At 33.8% G+C, this 16,547-nt stretch overlaps 1 protein-coding gene across 4 annotated transcripts in view; it reads left to right on the top strand.

Moving 5' to 3' along the window:
• The window catches only part of CCSER1 (coiled-coil serine rich protein 1), a 1,301,104-nt gene that overhangs the window by 877,472 nt on the left and 407,085 nt on the right, over positions 1-16,547 (top strand). The gene's annotated exons all lie outside the window — the stretch shown is intronic.

Below are 16,547 nucleotides of genomic sequence, written 5' to 3'. Positions count from 1 at the left end.
GATTCTAAAACTTTCTTTAATTATTATCCCAGATGCTTTATAAGGAAGGGAAACGTTTAATAGTACCAAACATAATACCATATCGTTTACGTGATGTGTATTATTTTCTAATTCTAATGTACAGGCTTAACCTCACCTTGATTAAAATTCTCTCCAGGCTAAATGTGTAAATGCTCTGTTTTACTTTGTGACTCAGGTTGTTGGGTGTAGGGGGATGGTGGGATATTTAATTCAGTAAATCAATATTTTCTTGTTGCCCAAAAGGTAATTTTATTTTTGGTGAGATTTATATAATAATTTGGGGGCAAAAGTGAAGATACTTTGTCTTATAAAATGAGAAAATAAATGTAACCCTCTTCCCCACCTGTGGCTTCTCTTTCTGTAAAAACATTTTTCTTCTGTATTTAATACATGGTGTTTGCCCCTTCTTTCCTTGCTCTTTTAATTTTCAGTTGTGTGTTTGTAGTATTTGGCATTTTAGTTCCTTGTAAACCTGTCATTTAGGGTCTCTTTCCGCTTATTTGCTGTTTTCCATCCAGAAGAATCTATTCTTTTTGAGGGATGCATAACAGTAGGCTCACACTGGCAAAAGAGCTGGAGAACGTGAAATATAGATAAATCTTTTGAGATTTTTCACGTTGTAGGAGAGCGAGGTAAAAAGCACGTGGTCATCAGTAAAGGCAGAGTGGGAAAAATTATGTACTGTGTAAGGAAGACCTCAGAGCCATTTACAGGTTTTGTGAGGGTAAATACTTTCTCTCAGATGGGACTAAAATGGGTCTACTTAGAGACTTAACTCATCACATTCTAAGTGAAAGTTCACACCCAAGCAGGACTGCCACAATCTATTTCTGCTGATTCAGTGCCTTTGAGGACATTCAATTTGGGTTGTATTACTCAGCTTCTCACCACTGTATCCTAGTCCAAGAGCAACTGTGTGTCTAAAGAGGGGAAACTTAAGTCCATGTACCCATGTAACGACGTTGCTAAATGGTAGCAAAAGTCATTTTTTTAGATTAAGATTTTGTAGATTTTCATGTTATTTTTAAAAGCCTAATGACTGGCTTTTATTGAAAAGAGTTGCTGTTAAATTTTATTGCTTAGTTTTTCATTTCCTCTCACTTTATTTTTATTACAAATGCACTTATGGGTAAGGAACATGTCAATAACGTATATTAAATTAAAAATTTTTTTTCTTGAAAGTATTTTATGGTTTGTGTGAAGGTCAAATTTTTAATGACCTACAATTTAACATATACATCTGCATAGAGGGGACAACCTTGATTTGGGCCTCCTCCCTGAGGTTAGTGGAATAATTGAGAAGGAGGTAAGATCATCCCGTTAATGATAGCCCGGTAGTGTCTTCACTTGAGACCCCCAATCCAGGAATAGAAAGTAAAAGGCAACTATTAAAATTCAAAACAACCGCTTCACTTCCTGTCTGGGCAACACTGGGTTACTTGGGCATATTTCTATCCAGCCTAACACGCACTTTAGTTTTCCCCATGATTGTAAAGTGTAATACATTCTGTGGTAAGAAACTTCAGGGAGGTATCAGACAATTAGGTGAACTATGTTGTGGACATTTCTGTCAAGTCTCAGTGGTAAGTGATCTGTAAACGAGAGTGTAATTCCTTCTTAAGAGCTCCCTGATCTCTCTTGCTTATGAATTGTGACAGGTATCTTTCTGATTCCTATTTGCTGTGTTCTGTTACATGCATGTATTACAAAGATGTGTAATATACTTCTGATTATGTTAAATTGAAATGTGTGGATTTGGAAAACTCTTACTCAAAACATCCTCTTAGAATTTTTCATCCTAATGCTATTGTGATTGATGAAGACTGAATGACAATGATTACTCTTAAAATGAATTACTTTGTCTTAGTTCAAATGACAGATGTTCCCAGTAGGTGTTGACGGATGTGACACTAGGGCCTCTTACCAAATATTTACAAGAAGGTTTAAGAAGCGTTAATTAAAATGTTCTATTTACCATTTGAGATAATGACAACAGTTAGAATATGCATGGAAAATTGAAGCAGGCAGTAATATGCTATTTAGCTAAGTGGTAAATATTATTAAAAGGCTCATTGCTAGACAGGAAGGCCAGATTTGAACACTACATGCCATATAAAATATAAATTAAGAAGAAGTGATTAAGATATAAATTACCTTCCTGAAGGAAATAGAGATGAGCAGCACCTAAATTGCTTGTATTGTTGTGAAATATTTGAAAATAGGTATTAATTGTATAAAAAACCTCAATTACATTAATTTTTGGGTATATTTATACATGCATACCATGCATGTAAATTGAGGGGGCTGATCATAATAGATAATAGCAAGGTTGTTTAAAAAGGGAGATTAGTGGAATGCTGTGTGAAATGTGATTATATAACTGATATTCCTTTCTGATTGTAAGTGAACTTCCTGCCTCTAGTGGGATCTTATAACTCATAGAAAAACCTCAATGAAATTTCACTGGATATGACACATAGATAAATCATATTTCTTTTAAGGAATTTCTGTTCTCCTAAATACAGTGCTTTTACTGTTAAGTGTGGATAAAATCAGGTTACTATTAGTTTTCTTAAAAGATTGTATAACTTTGTTATTTTAAATAGTATTATATTTTCCAAAGTATGGTTTTTGTTAACTTATTAAAGATTCATCTGTGTGTGCATGTGTACCTGTGTATGTATGTATGCATGTGTTTGTACACACTAATTTTGAATGGCAAGTTGTCTTTATTTTCACCTTAGCTCAAAAATACTCGACCATCCATATTCTGGATATTTTATATCACAAGTCTAAATACTCATGATGTGGGACTTTATATCATGGATAAAGAAAACTATTATGGTTAGATATCTAAATCAGGATCAAGCATTTAATTTCAGAAATTACACGTAATGTGGCAAGCTAAGGTGAGAGACAGTGGTTATTGGAGCTTTTGGACTATGGGTGTTGTTGGAAGTTAACAGAGATTCCAGAACCATTGATGCAATGGAGATAAAGTGCAAGTGTGTAATGATCAGGAATCACTTTTACATAATTGGCAGAGCTCAGATCTCCTCAAAGTGATGAGCAAAGTAAGGAGAGATTATGTTACCATTCTTCAGCTGGAATTCTGAAGAACGATTAATATCGGTACACTTGAACATTTTAAATAAATAGTTTTGTATTCTTGTAAGACAGATATTGAAAATGCTCCTTAAACATCTGAGAGAAAATGAACATTTCTGATAATTTCTAGAAGCATTCTTTAGAAATATGCCCCCAAAACATTAGAGATGTATTCATCCCTTTACGAGAAAAATCCCCTGTTTTAGTGTGGAAATTTTTCAGTTAATTATGTTTGACTGTGCCAATGATATTTTTAAAAATTCTAATTTTACCTGGGGGATTGCAAGTATAAATAAATAGATTCTGATAGACACATAGGAAGACGTGGACATTTCAGATCATTAAAATAACTGATTTTTGAATGTGTAATTCTCAAGAAAATCATGGGCATGCCTTACAACCTGCCTGCTTTGTAGTCAGCAGAATGCTTCACTAACTTTCTCTGTTGACTACAGTATCCTCACTTTGCCAAAAACCATAAATGGGAAATTATAGATGATATGAATTTCTGATACTTAAAGAAACATAATTCATCAGAGATATTTGAAAAAGGTGGATTGAAAATAAAATGTTTAGCTCAATGCTATTTCCCCAAGCTGACTTTATGTTTAAATGTATGAATCATTTAAAATAATAATTCGTGATTTGCTATTTATGTAAAGTATCACTTGAGCATATAATATTCCTAAAGAAAGTGATTATTTTATTCAGATAAATAGTGGATTTTATGCCTTTGCTAGTACAGTTGGATAGACTTTGCATTGTTTATCCCTTGACAGATTACATGTTCCTACTTGAAGTTGAAAGTCATTTTAAAATTTGAGCCCCAAAAGGGAGAAAACTCAAAGAATGTGATCAATGATATTCTGTATTTCAAAATAATTTGTCTCTACCTGTAGTAGTAGCACAGGCATTATTACAAGTGGAACAAAATTAAAAATCACCGTTGTTTTCTCTTTCCATTTTTAAATTAATTAGAATTATTATGCAGATTATTTTGGATCTAAGTTATTGTTTAAGTTAAGAAAACTTGCTACTATTTCTCCCACATCCAACAGACCACTGGAGAGAATTGTTTTCTAAAGAGAGAAAAGAAGAAAAATATGTGAGTTTTAAGAATAGAACTAAAATCGAAGAAAGTGTGTTGTTCTTGAAAATGAGTTAGCAAAAAGTGTTGAAGTGCCATTGTTCTCTTAAAATCTAATGTTTTACATAATTTGAAATTATAGAAGATAACCATATTTCTTTTATAGCTTGGTGAAAATCTTCACCAAGAAACAAATCATGATTAACAGTTATCTTTAGTAATTTTTCTGCAAAACTTACTTCCATTTGCATGAAGTCTTTATTGTTTAGCATTCAGAATAGACTGACTGTTTCCACTTTTGTTCAAATTTAGCTCTCCCATTCTTGGTTGATGTAGAGTGTTGTAGAAAAAGAGATTCTTTTATAACCTCAGTGATGACATAATTTGGGGGAGAAATATATATTGGCTAATATTATATTCTTCTTTGAGATATAAAAGCTGAGGCAAAAATAACTCTTCCTTTATAACTAGAATTATTCAGTGGTTCAGTGGCTATAATTTGCCACTAAGATGTATCTGATTTACAGTTGGATTCTGAGATCAAGAGACCTTTTAAGGACTCAGTAAAAAATAAAATATCCCTATTATTCTTCCTTTCTTGGAATTGACAGGCAGTAAAGGAACTGAAAAAATCTTTGTGCTTATGAGCCAATATTTAATTGAAAGAATTACAATTTACAAGACCATAATAATTATTCCTGTTTCAAAAATGTTCTTAAAGGATAAAATGAGTTAATATGTGTGAAGCTCTTTGAGCAGTGCCTGACACATAGGAAGCACGCAATAAATGACAACAATTTTTATTACTATTATTTTCCGTACCATTTGCTCTTCCTTTCACCTTTCCTTCTGTCAGAGACAATTTGAGTGTCATGTTGTTGAGAGATTTTACTGTTTACATGGACTATCCTATAATCAGTGATATCTAAAGCCTAGTCTTAGATTTTACATTCTAAATTGGTTCTCAAATGACAAATTCCTGAGAGGACAACAAACAAAATATACTTGGAATCTGTCATTGAATCTCAAAAATTCTTAATTCCATAGTTCATATTACAGATGAGAGAAAATTTTATTTACCTTTCACTTACAGCATTGTTTACAGAGAGCAGTGCCTAAGCGCTACACGTTTTATAAACTGTTTTTCACATCCTGTATTTTCTGGGTGATCTTCAAATTGGATTTTGAAGATCTCTTCTATGCTTGTATACCATTGAAATTCCAAGGAACTATCCAAAAGAAACCTGTTGGTTAAGCAAAACTAAGCTTATCAGCTCTACATCAGTAAGAAAGAACACATTCTTAGTAGTATTTCAAATAAGAAAATCAAAATCCGTAAGAAGTGCACACTATTCAATTTTTTAAATCTTTCTTTTGGAAATGTTTGACTGATTATCTAGATTACAAATTCTTAGAGTATGTACATAGTGACAGAACAATTTTTCCTAAGAGAAGCAGGGAAAAAAAGAGTGAGGAAAGGAGAGAAGTGAGAAGGAGCCAGCATTGGACAGACATGAAACCATCACTGTGGAAGGACAAAAGAAGCCTTAGATATAGGAAACCTATTACACACACACACACACACACACACACACAGCCACACAAAAGAGTATTTACAACAGGTTTAGACAATAATTTGAACCCTAGTGAATTCCATCAAGCATCAGTCTAGCAATCATGTTCCCCAAAATGGACTCTGCAATTTCAGATTGTACTCGATGGAATTATATCAGTTAGAGATATAGGCACATGAGTTAAAATATAAAGCAATCAGGAATTTGACCTAGAGGGCCAAATAACTTGAAAAGACCACATGAAAATTTTGCTTGGGCAACCTCCTATCTTAAGAACTTGGCCTAAGACCTGATGAGGGAATTAAACTCTCTAACTCTGAGCAGAGTGAAACTAATTGGAGTCAACAAAGATAAGACTGAGGAAAATCCTCACAAGGTTTTGGGAGAATACTCAGGTAAAGTTTGTCTAAAGGAGATGAGTCTAACAAAACCTGACTCCAAGCAGTCCAACCTCATGAGTACCTGGAGTTAGACCTCTCCTTACTGACTCACAATGGAAAGTCATGAAAACAGACAGTCACGTTGTAAGTTACAGATCAGGTATTTTCATCTAGAATAAGAATTTTCAAAGTTGATTAGGTTATCCAAGGATTACTAAAATCATTCTCATTCCTAGGAGGCAGAAACTCTGCATTTGGGAGGTTGACAAAAAGAACTTAAAAGTTTAAACCCAGCGCAGGGTGTATCTCACTGTTGCTCTCCGAGAGACTCCTGAATGGAGACTTCAGCAGCCTCAGGGGAACATATTTCAAGTAGAGGAGCTTAAGTCAGATTGCACAGGGGCTTCGCTGGGACCTCCCTTGTATCTCCACAATTTTTGACTCTTGGTCTGACACATGATCACAAAGAAAAAAACTTTTCATCAAGCAAAACTGAGTTTGTTAGAACTACTGCAATAAAAAAAGAACACTACATTGACAAAATTTTAGTAGGTCTCTAAATGGAGAGTTTAGGGGAGGATATTTGGAGGGTGTTAAGTTACAGGCAGGATGATTTAAAGGCAAGTCTTGTAATGTAGGTAATAGGTAGAGATTAGGCAGGTTAGGCAGAGTTTATGACACTCTAGATTTGCATTGATATGCACAACAAGTGAAATGAATGGAGATTCTGACCTCAGAGTTCTGAAACGCAATATATTTTCCTCATTTATGAGTCTTTTTTCAAAAATATTTGTATATAATTAAGGATTTGTAATTTTAAAGCGGATTTTACAAAGAGATGAGGACTAAGAAGGGTTACTGTAGAAAGATTTTGACTTTCTAATCAGTAAAAATTTAGATATCCATTCTTATAAGGCACACATATTATTTTTAGAATCAGTTAAACCCTGGAGATGTTTTCAGCTGGAAAGGCAAAAACAAGTTATGATTTTTATTTCACTGCCTTATATTTTTATTTGAAAGCATAGTGTTAAACTAATAGGGATCTTTTTGGCATTGTTGTTTTTATTTGTGTATACAACCTATGATGCAGTTATTTTTTGCCCTTTACCTATGTCAATTAATATAAAAGGAAAATACTACTCCATATGGTTGAATTGATTCAGCCCGTTTTCATCAGAGAAGTATTTATTCATACATAAATGAGAAGATCTCTTATGATTCCTTTCTTAATTACAAATAAAAGCCAATAGCCACCTCAAAAATACACAGAAGAAGATAAACATTTTTATTATTTTGATACTTATCCATTACTTAGCAAGAGAATTTCTTTTCTGTTTAGATTTATGTTTTCATATAGAACAAATAATCCCCATGTAAATATTCAATTATTGGCTTTGCTGACAAACATTAAAATCCTGTAAACCTACAATGGGAACTAACTACTTCTCTTCTCTGAAGAACTTTCCTGCCCTCCTACTCTCTGCTTAGAAATAGGTCCCCAAATCTCTTTCCATTCTTCCATCATCCGTCCAGCTGAGGACAATTATTCGACATATGTCTATTTTCTGTTTACTTCCTGTCCTCACACCCACTTTGAGACAGTTTTTGGGACATCGATGCAGAGTCAGCCCAGTGGAATAGGAACACTCCAGACTAGTTCCATTGCTGTCCTCCAGTTATATCACAAGACCCCGCAGTCCCTTGTCGGTGATCACCACACTGTTACCTAATATGTAATCTAAAACTTCTAAATAAGATTACCAGTAAGCGGAAAAATATTGTATTTATTATTATAAATATTATACTGTTGAATTATTATATAAACAATTGTTTTAATTATATTAAAAATGTTAGGATTAGAGAATTTCAGACTCACACAAATAACAGTTATGTTCAAAATAATAGCTATAAGTAAAATTGCTATTGCATACTATATTAGTTTGCTAAGGCTGTCATTACAAAGTACCATAGACTGGGTAGCTTTAACAATGGAAATTTATTTTCTCACAGTTCTGGGTCTAGAAGCCAAGATCAACGTGTCCATAGGTTTGGTTTCTTCTGAAGCTTTTCTCTTTGGCTGGCTTTCAAATAGCTGCCTTCTCGTTGTGTCCTCACATGGTCTATCCTTGGGTGTTCATATCCCCAGTGTGTCTTTGTGTGCCCAGATTTCCTCTTATAAGGACACCAGTCAGCGTGGTTGGGGCCCACCCTAGTGGCCTCATTTTACCTTAATTATCTCTTTAAAGGGCCTGTCTCCAAACACCATCGCATTCTGAGGTATTGGGGGTTAGGACATCAACATATGAATTTGGGGGGGACACAATTCAGTCTATAAAACACTCTAAAAGTAATACAACTGTACAAATAATTTCCCTCAAAATAGAAGCTTTCTCTTTGCCCTTTACCTATTTACTCAGGAGTGTCTTGTCTCTTCAATAACATTAAACTTTAGTTACATTTAAATTCCCAACAACAAATATAAACAGTAAATAGAAGAATAAAATAACACATGTAAATAATTTATCTGAAATTCTAATATCCCAAATGCTCTGAAAACTGATATCCCCTCATCAAAGGGAGGCTCAAGCTCATTTGGTGGCCCAAACCTGGCCTGAACTAATATGAACCCATTTACAGTCTTTCTTTTTCCCACTTAGCATGAACATGTATACGTTTTACTACAGAAATATCAATGTGTTTGTACAGAGTGCTGCTCCAAACCCTGCTGGGAATATTCAAAAGATGTGGCATATGCTCTGTATTACTATTTTAAAATCAGGGTAATTCCAAATTACCAGATATATTTGACCTGAAGAATTTTGGATAAGGCATTGTAGGTCTGATATAGGATACATTTCACTCTAAAACCCTAAAAAAATAGCATCCTTTCTTTTCACAATATAAAAAAAAATTTGAATTACCCTTGGTAAGTGCTTTGCTTGTGCTTATTAGTTCTGTAAACACTTTACATATAGTCACTCATCATAACAAACTTTTGAAATAGCCACTATTATCATTCTCATTTCAAAGAAGAAAAATCCAAACAAAAAATGGCTTAAATAACTTGCCCAAGTGTTATAAGTGGGTGAAGCCAGGATTGAAACCTAGGAAATATGATTCCAGAGTAAAAATTCAACACTACACTATGACTTATAAGAAGAGAAATTAATAGATTTACTACAACTGGATATTTTGACTCTTGGCATTCCTCGTGAGAATTATCTAAACTTGCTAAACAATCACATTCTCTGTCTCCCCCTCTCTCTCTCCTTGCCTACTTATTTGTTGCATATAGGTATTATCTCATCCAAGACCAAGACCACAACTACTCTTTTGTTTTCGTTAGGAACTATTTGACTACAAAGAATAGAAACCTACTTAAAACTTACATTAAATTGAATAGTGTCAGGTACATCCATTTGCAGGGAATATATCTTGATCTTCTGGAAAATGGATAATAATCAGCTCCTTTTCTCTGTTTCTCTGTTCTCTAATTCTACATCATTCTTCTTTCTGTGTAAATTAGGTAGCTTCTCTACCTTTTTTTTTTTCTTAACATATACTTTGTCCCTCATGACTACCACCAAATGATGGGCTCAGCTATCTACTCTGTAGCTGGACAGTCACTTCTAATTATAGACAGTGTGGTCTAATTTCCCCTAGCTCATCCACACGGTTCAATCAAATAAATATACTTTAGCAACAGGAACTAGGATTAGAAAAATGATTTTTTTCTTTCTCTTTTTTTCTCTTTTCTTTCCTTTTATGATATTCAAATGATAAAAGCACCATTTAACTCATCTTTGGATTTTACCACTTGTACTGTGGTAGAAGAGTCTCATGATCTGAACGTTCTCTTTAAGATAATTGTGGTTAGGGAAGATATACTGGTAGTAACTCATCTGGAATGAATGTTGGGCTACCATTTTCATTTTCTTTTATTATTTTTAAATCAAGAGGGGATGAATTAGGAAAATACAAAATTTACCTGAAACATGCAGTTTGTGCAATTTTCCCAGGCTCAGACTTCTTAACCAGGTCCTGATCATCATCGCAAAGTTAGCTTCTCAATCACCCCTATCTATTACATCTTAGGGGGGGGATTAGCTTTCACTGATTAAAAATAACATATCCTATGAAGAAAGATAAATGTTGACAATATGGTAAATTAAAACAGTTCTCTATCCGGATTTATTTATCCAATGTATATCTAATCCATTGTATTTATTAAACCAAATCATTGCCAATACGTGAATCCTGAACATTAGCGTGACCTGTACTTCTATTTTGTGTACTCAAGGGAGTGGGATCAGACAATATTCCACATGGGAAAATTCAGAGTGCACTTGCTTGACCATTTCTGTATGGTTTAGGGGTAGACAATCACAAATAGGACCTAGAGGAATATCTTCTAAAACAGTTGAGAGAAAATATAAGGGTTATTTGAATTTGTATTTATAAGTACTCAAAAATGTTAAATTCAAAATGAGTAAGTTAATGATATTTAGCAGTTTTAACTCATCCACCTATTTATAACTGATGCCATTGTCAAACCAAATCATGAGTATTGTCCTGCGCTTGGATATGTTAAAGTTAATTAAAATATAGATTTACTTAATATTCTAGAAGTCTGGAATTTGAGAAATTAAACACATTTGTTGAAACATGTGGAATCAAAAACTGGAGAAATGGTTCTTTGTACCTTTCTTGCTTCCCATTATAGCCTATCAAAGATGTGATGTTGCTTTCTCCTCTAACAAGTTACATTTGATAATATATTAGCTCTGGTTTACTTTCTGGAAGTAAAGGTCACAAAGAATATTGAGAGTAAGTAGTACCTAGTACAAAAATGTCAAAAGTGTACAGAGGTCAAAAGCAACAGGGGAAACAAATGATCTTCCAATTTTGCCTTGAAAAAGATTTTACTCATCTTAGTGAGTAACTTTCGATGGATAAAAGAGGTGATAGCCATCAGTTCCAGAATTGGCAACAGGAAAGTGAACATGAAAAGCATATTTAAGAAGCTAGCAAGTGAAAAGAATTCAAAAGAACAATGAGGTGCTGCCTGGAGAACTTAGTAACTTCAGTATTCATTTCTTGAGAATGGAGTAATTCATAGGTGTTTTTGTGTAGCACTCACTCAGACAATTTGAGGTCAAAGAAAACTGCAAATGATTTAGGTGTTACTGGAGGCATTGACTTCAATAGGGTCATAGAAAAATTTGTAAGAATTTTATATATGTTTGCAGATGGAGACATCTGTGGCACAAAAATTCATTAAATTTTCCCTAAATAGGAAATGACTGTATAATAAGAGGCAGTGTGGCACAATGGGATTTTTAGAGGGTGCATATTTTGGAGCTTTTATTACCAGTTTTGCTCTTTGCTCAGCAACTGATGTTGAGGAAGTTGCATAACCTACGTCACTGAGGTATATAATCTGTACCTCAATTTCTTCATTTAAAAATTTAAATCCATAGTTGTACCTTACCCCATAGGATTGTTATGAATAGAGAAAATGAGATTGTATATCAAAAATAGTGATCTCAATGTAAGGTACCAATAAAAATACCCCATATGGAAGTTTTAAATGCTGTTACTGTTTATGGTTACTGTTACCTTGAATTAATAAAAGACAGTAGACATCTGAGTGTAAAGCTACTTACTCAGCACCACATCTCTGATTGAATATTGCCTATTGAAGGAAAAATTCCCCAGGGATTCCTACTTGCAAAAATAGTACTTGATGCTTGGTTCTACTATGTTATTATGTTTATCATATTGTATTGTGAGTCTTTTTGTTTGTGTCTCCACCATTCTATCACTTAGACTGAGTTCCTAGAGAACAGAGTCTTATTCTGTTTCCATCCATAAAACTTGGTATAGTTCCTGATATAAAGTAAGCACCCAACAAATGTTTGTTGTGTTAAATCTTGTTCCTTTTTAGAATCAGCAAGAGTTGGGTTTAGAACACCTATGCTAGTCTAAATCATTTGTTCCTTTTGCCTTTCACATATTTAATTAATTAATATATTTTGGCTTCACTCATAATTAAATATTAAAGCTAATAAGCATATTTAATTTAATTTTTTCTCTTTAGCCTACTTAAAGAGATAGATGCTGGTAATGGTTGTTCACATTTTAGGTGAATTTGAGATATACAAATTTAAAATGGTGAGAAAAATATTTATAAAGCTACAATTGTGGGGAAATTTTTAATATAGTTGAATTTTAAAAAATTTGTCAAGTTTCATAATTTCAAATCTGATGATCCAAGTGAATTTTTAACTTGTATGATGGGGCTAATTCAACTGTTTGAATTACCCATTATTCTTTGTCAGGATTAAATTACGCAAGGTTTTCAGGCACTCGTCATGTTCATCTCATACGACCACCCTGAACTGTGATTCCCTTTTGGACAGATAAGGCTGATTCAGGTGCAGAGGGGATCAGCTGATTGCCTAAAGTTAATCAATGTATGTAAATTGAGTACAGAGATTTTGCAATGATATAGTTAAATGGTATTTAAACTAATCTGTGATAATTAAGGAAAGACTAATCTGTGATAATTAAGGAAAGATGCTCTTTAGAATGACACATGAAGTGATATATGAATTTGAGGACCAAGAGACTGAGCATTAGCATATAGAAAATATTAGTCATGGGGCGATAAAATTAATTGACAGACCAGGTTTTTTTTTGTTTTTTTGTTTTTTTTAGTATCTACAAACATGATAAGAGATGAAAAAATAAGAGAAGAATTTGAATTTAAAAAATAAAATAGAGATTATATATATTTTAGGAGGCCATAAATTGAATAGCTCTTCTTTTCAACCTGACAGCACTGCAAGTATAGAGTTAATATCCTAAATTCGTAAGGTAGTCTATAATAAAAAACAAAACAAAACAAAACAAAAAACCAAAAACATTAAACCAACTGGGCTCTTTTCCCAGAAAATCACTGAAGCAAGAAATACTTGTATCAGGAGAGAGGAAAAGAGAAAGAGAGAAAGAAGAAGACAGTAAAACAAAAAATGGAAAGAAACCTAGCTGACCAAATTTAATGAGAGAAGTGGAAAAGTTGTTCATTTTATAGATGGTCAAATAAAATTTCCTCTCCGACCTAGGAAGGACTACACTCAAAGCATAAAGCAGAGTTTTCAGTTATGAGAGGAAAATTCAAATACAACTTATTTCATGAAAACTGTGGGGAACTTTATAGCTTTGCTTTCATACCTTAAATTTAGCTTAAGTGTATTTTTAAAAGTTATGTTCTGGTTAGTTGAGATATTCCTATTACCAACCTATTTCCAAAGTCATTTTGTTGTCTATGTTTAGAACTTACTAAGGGACTGTTCTGAACAAATTAAGGGTGAGTCCAGTTCTTATTTAGGGCTTACTAATTAAGTTATGGTGTCCCCTAAGGTCCTGACCCTGTCTCTTCGCCCTTCCTCTTTTGACACATTTTTTTCCTAGGTAATCTTATCCACCCTGGTGGCTGTAACGTTGGCTACCTGCTGATGTTCCTAAGTCTCCATCTCCATCCAGATCTCTTTCCAGACCTATGTCTATTCACTTATCAGACATTTCTATTTAAATATTATTTAAATTTTAAAGATATGTAGAAAGACAATTCGTAATCTTCATGTTCTTCCCTCCCCCAAACACCAATTTCTTTTCTGTATTTTTTAATGTCTTTTAATGACATTACTTCTTAACAGTCCATTCCAGAAAACACAGAATCAACCTCATTTCTTCCTGCTCCTGTATGTCCCCACTTGTCACAGTCATTACAGTCTCCACTCTACTTCAGATGTCTCAGTTATGTTTCCTCCTGTCTATCCCTTTTCCACTGAATGAATTTGGATCTTCATTACCTCTGAAGGGAAAAATTATAACCTTTTAATGGGTTCTCCAGTTTCTCTTCTTTTCCATCTCCAATCTACCCTCCACACTGTTGCCCGAGTATAATTATGAGACTTCCTCACTAAAGGTGTTACTATCTTCCTGTCACACAAAAAGAAGGGCTCAACTCCTTAGCACATCAACCAAAACTTTAGCAAATAGGCCTTAACTTATTACCATTTTAGAAATCTCTAAATTTCCCCATTTCTCCTTCAGTTAAACTATAATGGGGGAATTTTATTTATTCTTTAAGACCCAGGCCAAATGGCATATCCTTTGGCAGAGTGAGTTGCCCATTCTGTAGCATATTTGTACTTTTTCTTACTGCTATTGTAGACATAATTACATTTTTTATAGTAATTAGCTAACGTGTCTGGTGGGCTACCGCCAGAGCTTCTCTAGGGTAGGTATTGTGTTTTTTACATCTTTGCAATCCTCAGAACTTGATTTAAGAGCCTAGAACACAGGAGATATTTAATAAACGTTTGCTGATGGAATGAATGCATGACTTGGGAAGCTCTGTGAGTTTCTAGGGTGGCCTTCTTGAGGTTTGCAGGAATTACCACTAGATGTCACTAGCACATTTCCAATAGCAATACCTGAGGTAGGGAGAACTAACCTTTACTGAGCACCTACTGTGTGCCAGGCCCTTTTTAATAATTCTGTGAAGTAGGTATTATTATCAGAAATCTACCTTGGAAGCAGATGGTTGGAATGATTAACAGGTCATACAGCTAGTATGATGTAAAGGTAGGATTAAAATCTACAAGTGTCTGCTATCAAAACCTATGGTTTTCCACAGTGGCAGCCACATTCTGTTTCTTTTCTGATAATTGAGCCTCTGGCCTCCACATGATAAATAGCATATGCCACCTTTTCTAACAAATTAAATCTTTACTGACAAAATAAGCTGTTATTGGGTTAGGCACTCTTATTTAAGACCTTTCGAGTTAAAAGTCAGAGACTTTGCTTCTCTAATAAGCTTTTCCTGAATAGTTTGAAAACAAACTACCATTCAAAGAAAGCTTTTTAATTAAACATGAGAATGTAAGTTTTGAACAAGAGCAGTTAGATTTCTATATTATTACTAGTTTTTTTTTTTCAATTAGCATTTGAAAATGGAGGTCTACTGTTTATAAGGTGATAGATTTAGTAATTAGGACTGAATACATGAATAAAATATAGTCCCTACCTTCAACAGCTTGTAAAACTATGATATCTCCTTGATGCAAAGTCAGGAACATCATGATATTCTTACTGTGGAGGGTATTTAATCTGAGACTCTGAAGTTTAAATAGCATTTAGAGATACTAATCCATTTGATAATGTGACCATCTATTCTTGGACCTTAAATACTTAGAAGCATATACTTGAGTATGGTGAAAGTGCACTAGTTCCTGCCAACTCACTCAAGATGTCATGTTTTATTTTTAGACCCAACTCTGCCTATACAGAGTCCCAAGCAAGACCCAGAACTTGAGGAGATATACATTTGTAGAGGTTCCAATCAGAGAACAGTTATAAGAAAGTATGATGAGATGGTGCTTAGACTTGAATGCTTGACTTGCACTTGGATGGCCCCAATCATCATATATTCCAGCCCTGAGCACATGGTGGCACCAAGGCAGTCAGCCATTATACAAATGAAAGAGAGATGAGAGAGAGGGAGGTGGCTTATGCCACCCCATAAATTTTACAGCTTCTCTTTAGTTTAGTCAGCTTCTGTATCATATCAGACTCTTTAAACTTATTTTTGCTTTTGCTATTGTTAATTATTTAAAGACATTAAACCAACAACTAATTTTAAGTTGTACATTTATATACAACATGATAAAGTTCTCCACAGATTTTTTAAAGATAAGGAATTAATGTAGTCATGGAAACAGTTTCTCTCCCTCACTTAATGGTTTATGTGTGGTGAGCTTGAATTTTATGTGAAATTAAATTATGTGATTTGAAAGTTATCAATATAAAAGGATAATACATCTTCAATTTATTCCAAAAATTAGAAATAATGTCAAACCCCTATATTAAAAATGCATAAAGAAAAGCATAATGTCAAAGTTAAAGGGCCAACTGAATAATAAATTATGTTTATGTTATTTGTACAGAAAGATATCTCTTTAGAAAAGAAACAAAAATACCCATCAACCTTGATCAATATTTGCATTGAATTAAGAGAGTTTTAAATTACGTGACGTTATTAGCAACATGTTTCTCAAATAAAATGTGCCCAGTTGGTTCCCCTTTCTTATCAGAAAACAACAACAGCTTATTTTTTTTTTTTAATAATAAGCAGTCAGTAAATGATAACTTTTATTGTTAAATTATCTTTTTTTTTTTTTTTTTAAGTATTTGTTTATTTATTTATTTATGGCTGTGTTGGGTCTTCGTTTCTGTGCGAGGGCTTTCTCTAGTTGCGGCAAGCGGGGGCCACTCCTCATAGCGGTGCGCGGGCCTCTCACTATC

Source organism: Eubalaena glacialis, chromosome 5 (assembly GCF_028564815.1).
Source record: "Eubalaena glacialis isolate mEubGla1 chromosome 5, mEubGla1.1.hap2.+ XY, whole genome shotgun sequence".
In the NCBI taxonomy this organism is placed as follows: Eukaryota; Metazoa; Chordata; class Mammalia; order Artiodactyla; family Balaenidae; genus Eubalaena; species Eubalaena glacialis.
Note: the sequence above shows the minus strand (reverse complement) of the source record. Positions and strands in the feature narration are given on the sequence as shown.